The sequence below is a fragment of the Carlito syrichta genome, unplaced genomic scaffold, assembly GCF_000164805.1.
Source record: "Carlito syrichta isolate Samal-C Ts95f unplaced genomic scaffold, Tarsius_syrichta-2.0.1 Scaffold316037, whole genome shotgun sequence".
In the NCBI taxonomy this organism is placed as follows: Eukaryota; Metazoa; Chordata; class Mammalia; order Primates; family Tarsiidae; genus Carlito; species Carlito syrichta.
This window is the reverse complement of record NW_007260133.1, coordinates 675,552-680,442: the sequence shown is the minus strand read 5'-3', so window position 1 is coordinate 680,442 and position 4,891 is coordinate 675,552. Positions and strand designations below refer to the sequence as shown.

General features: G+C 48.5%; 1 pseudogene; it reads left to right on the top strand.

Moving 5' to 3' along the window:
* Positions 1-581: 581 nt before the first annotated feature.
* Positions 582-4,865, top strand: LOC103276322 (annotated as a pseudogene).
* The last annotated feature ends 26 nt before the right edge of the window (positions 4,866-4,891 follow it).

Sequence of the window (4,891 nt, the reverse complement as noted above, 5' to 3'; positions counted from 1 at the left end):
ACCAATCTACTTTTCTTAGTTCAAACCATCATTTCATGTCTGTTCCAATTCAATCTGATTGTCCCTGATCTCTCCTCTCTTTCATCCTTCCATTTCAAGTGAAATTCTGTTGCCAGATTGCTAGTATTAAAAAAATAACACAGCCTGTTTAACTTCCTCGCTTCAAAGGTTTTACTTTTTTTTTTTTTTTGAGTCGAAGTCTCACTCTGTCGCCCAGACTGGAGTGCAGTGGCCGCTCCCGGCAACCGTAGCCTCGACCTGCTGGGCTCCCGCGATCCTTCCGCCTCAGCCTTCCAAGTAGCTGGAATGACAGGCACGCGCTGCCACACCCGGCTAATTTTTTGATTTATTTAGAGACGAGGTCTCGCCAAGTTGCCCAGGAGGGTCTCGAACCCGCGGGCTCAGGCAATCCACTCACCTCAGCCTCCCAAAGGCGCGCGATTACAGGCTGAGCCACCGAGCCCGGCTAGGTTTTACTTTTTAAGAACAGCGATGCGAGAGGCTCCTGGGAGCGCGGGGTCGCCATGGTGTCCGTGCGATCTTTGGAAGCGGCTGCGTGGGAGCCCAGCCTGGCGTGAAAAATGACAACAGCAGCCAGGCTGACTTCTGAACCTGCGAGGGAGGTGGAAGAGGAAAAGGAGACGGCGATTTGAGCCAACTCTCGAAGCGGTTTTCAAGCAGAGACAAAGATACAATATGGACAAGCTACTCAGGATGCCCATGAGGAGGTCTGTAGCCATGACTTTAGGAGAGAATTGGAAGCAAGAGAGAGAGCTGCTGCAAGAGAGAAAAACAGGGATTGCCCAACCCGAGAACGTACAACCTCCTGGTCAGTGTCAAAAAAGCCTCGGTTAGATCAGATTTCTGCTGCCAACCTTGATGCAGATGACCCTCTCATGGACAAGGAAGATGAAGATTTTGGAGAAGGGAGTGATGATGAAGATGATACTGTAGCGCTTCTTGCAGAACTGGGGAAAAAAATTGAAAAGGAAAGAGCTGAAGATCATGCCAGAAAGGATCAAGAACAAAAAGCTGAAGAGGAGAGGATTCCTATGGAAAGCATTCTGAGTGTAAACTACCTCCTTAATCTCACTGGCCCATCCCAGCCTCAGGCCAGCTTCAGAGTTAAAAGATGAGATAATGATGTTGTCTTCAAGAACTGCGCAAAAGGTGTAGAAGATCACAAGAAAGACAAAAGATTTGTAAATGATACACTGTGATCTGAATTTCACAAAAAATTCATGGAGAAATATATTAAGAAGTACAGTTTTATGTGCTTAATTAAAGACTGTAAAACTTGAGGAAGGAAAAAAAGAGTAGAAATAGAGATGCAGCCGGGCACTGTGGCTCAGGTCTGTAATCTCAGCATTTTGGGAGGCTGAGGCAAGAGGATTGCCTGGGCCTAGGCATTCGAGACCAGCGTGAGTAACACAGCAAGACCTCGTCTCTACAATAAATTAATAAATAAAATTAGCCGGGCATGGTGGTGTGCGCTTGTAGTCTCAGCTATTTAGAAGGCTGAGGTGGAGGGATTGCCTGAGCCCAGCAAGTTGAGGCTGCAGTGGCCTTATTATGCCACTGCACATCAGCCTGGGTGACAGAGTGAGAGTTCAACTCAAAAATAAATAAGTAGGTAAGTAAATAAATAAAATTAGAGATGGGGTCCTGCTATATTGCCCAGGCTAGTCTCTAACTCCTGGCCTCTCACCTTAGCCTCCCAAAAGGCTGAGATTATAGGTGTGAGCCACCACACCCAGCTGTTTCAAGGTTTTTCAATTGATCTTCAGTGCTTTTACCACAAAGCTTAAACTCTTTATCATGATACTGAGCCCCTCTTGAGCACCTTCTGACCTAGCATTGTTTAGTTGTTTTCCACTCTTCCTTCACATATGATTCAGTCACACTAAACCATCTACTCTTTCCTATATATACTCCAAGCTTTTATGAGAGCTAAGGTTAGGGATTTATTTTCTTAAAAGATTCAAGATTAGAATGACATTCAATTTGATTGCCTATGCCTTATTCATATAGTATTAAAACATCGTCATCATGCTGATCCTGATACACTACAGCACTTAAAACAGCTTCTGAATATGACAAAGTTGCTTTTATTGTTTTGAGGTATTCAAATTCTGTGAAAAACTATGTGTAGAATATGTTTTAACTGCAAACATAGCTCTTTCACTAGAATATAAGTGTCATGAGGACAAGGCCCAAGTCTGTCTTTTCATAGCTGTATTCCAGTGTAGAACAATGCATAACTGGGTGCTTCATAGTTATTGAATGAATATCTTATGAATAAATTAACCAGAATATCCAATTTCCCAATCATATGGATGCACTTGCATCTGGCTCATTCATTCTAGAAATATTTGGTACCTATATGAGAGGACCACTGTATTTATTAACTAACAATATATAGCACTTGCCTTTGCAGTGCTAGGTTTTTATTTTACTTTATTTTTTAATTTTTATTTTTTTGAGTTGGAGTCTCACTCTGTCACCCAGGCTGGAGTGCAGTGGCACACTCACAGCCACCGCAGCCTCGACCTGATGAGCTGAGGCGATCCTTCTGCCTCAGTCTTCTAAGTAGCTGGAACGACAGGCATGCACCACCACACCTGGCTAATTTTTTTTTTTTTGAGTTGGAGTCTCACTCTGTCACCCAGACTGGAGTGCAATGGTTGCTCCCAGCCACCGCAGCCTCAACCTGCTGGGCTCCGGCGATCCTTCTGCCTCAGCCTTCCAAGTAGCTGGAACTACAGGCACGTGCTACCACGCCCGGTTAATTTTTGACTTATTGTAGAGATGAGGTCTCGCTGAGTTACCCAGGCGGGTCTCGAACCCACGGGCTCAGGCAATCCTCTCACCTCAGCCTCCCAAAGTGCTGGGATTATAGGCTGAGCCACCACGCCTGGCCTATTATTTCTAGCTTCTAATGCAGGCTGTAATATTTACTGTGATCTCCTGTAAATTAGTAAAAACCTTTCCGTTTCCCTATTTGTAAAATGGGGTGAATAATGCCTACTCACGCACGGTCTGTTTTAGGAATTAAGTAAGGCAAAAGCGCACAGTAAACTATCAGTATATGCTCACCTTCTTTCTCCTCTCCTTTGCACTGTAATTCTTTGTTTACCTGCTAAGCTCCCTCACCAGACAGTGCAGTCCAGAGTGGCAGGTATCAATGCCTCATTCATTTTTGTACTCCCAGCAAGCACAATGGCTGTCTCGCAACTAATAAATATTTGCTGAGTAGATGAAGACCTGGGAGAGTGATAAAGCCATATTGCCTGTTTACTAGTCAAACTACCCCACATCCCTGAAAAGAAATCAAGGCTTTCCCTAGGCTAGCTAACAGCCATGCATCACAGTCAGTCAGTCAGTCAGTCATCAGCCCTGGGTGGGAAGCTTGCAGGACAGGCAGCAGCACCAGGAAGCAGGACTGCTTTCCCCAGGAGCTTAATCAGATTTTTTGTGACGAGTATTTTTGAAATGCTGGGCGCACCCCACTTGAAGTATGCAAGTACATTCCAAACGGAAATGTCAACGACTGTTTTCTGTTCTGCCTTAACAGTCACCAAGCATTACGATGAGGGGCAGACTGTAAATACTGGTAAGAAGGGAAACCAACGATTACCAGACTGCTTCACTCTTTGCCAAGGGCGTTACCAACTTTTCAGGTATCCTAAGGCTGCCGGACAAAATTAGGAAAAAGCGTAAATCCATACGCCCTGCCTGAGACATTCTTAAGCGCTCGGTTCCAAAGTACACGCTTCCTTCCTTTGACGGGATTTCGGGTTCTGGCAGCGGATTCCCCTTTCTCCCTCTATTTAAATCAGCCGCCGAGAGGGAGCTATGCAAAACCCGCCTGCCGGAGCTGGTTTTTCCTTAAGAGACTGTGATCTGAAAGCGAAGAAATAAAAAACCGCTTGCATAATAGCAATACCAAGCACCGGGAAAACTCGAATGCAATACACCAACTGAGATGTTTTTTTCCCCCACAATTCAAAACAGGTTTTGAACTATCAATTTTGATGCCTCTTAGTGCTCCTGCTGTTTTTTTGTTTCACCTCTTCCACACTGAGGACTTTTTTCATCAGAGAAACAAAACTCGAATGCTTGGCTCGACTTCAGTGGAAAATCACAGTCCTCACGGTGGGCGGAGGGAAGCAGCGAGGGGGAAATGGACTTGGGCTCCGGGAGACTCCTAAATCTCGTGGCATGTTTTTCATTCACAAAACGCAGGTTTCTGTTTCAAAAAGCCGGAGAGGCTGGGGCGCGGTGGCTCAGCCTGTCATCCCAGCACTTTGGGAGGCCGCGGGTTCGAGTCCAGCCCGGGCAACTTGGCGAGCCCTCACCTCTCCACAATAAAGCAAGGGATCGCCGGAGCCCAGCAGGTCGAGGCTGCGGTGGCCGTAAGCGTGCCACCGTCCCTCCAGCCCGGGCGACGAGGGAGACTCCGGCTCCAAGGGCAGCCCCCGGGGAGCCCGAGCGTGGGGCGGCGCCCGCGGCCCTGCCTCGCGCCAGGGCAACCATCAAGGCCCACGCCCCGCCCTCGCGCTCGGACGTCCGGGGGCCGCCGGCATTCCAGCGGGAACCTCGCGGCGCTCACGGGCGCCAGGGAAGCCGCGTCTGCAGAGGCGCCGACGGGAGCCGCCAAAACTCCGCGGCGCTTAACACCAAAGGCTGAGGGGGCGGGGCGAAGCCATGGAAACCGGCTGTTTACGGAGCAAACCAGCGGGAGCCGCAGAAGCACCGGCCCGCGCCCTGGAAGCCCAGAGGCGCAGCCACCGCCTCCCGGCCACATCCGGGCACGTCTCTCGCGCTCCCGACGTCGCGACGTCCGAGCCGTTGGGCGCGTTTGAAACACACGCACAGCCAGTCAGCGACG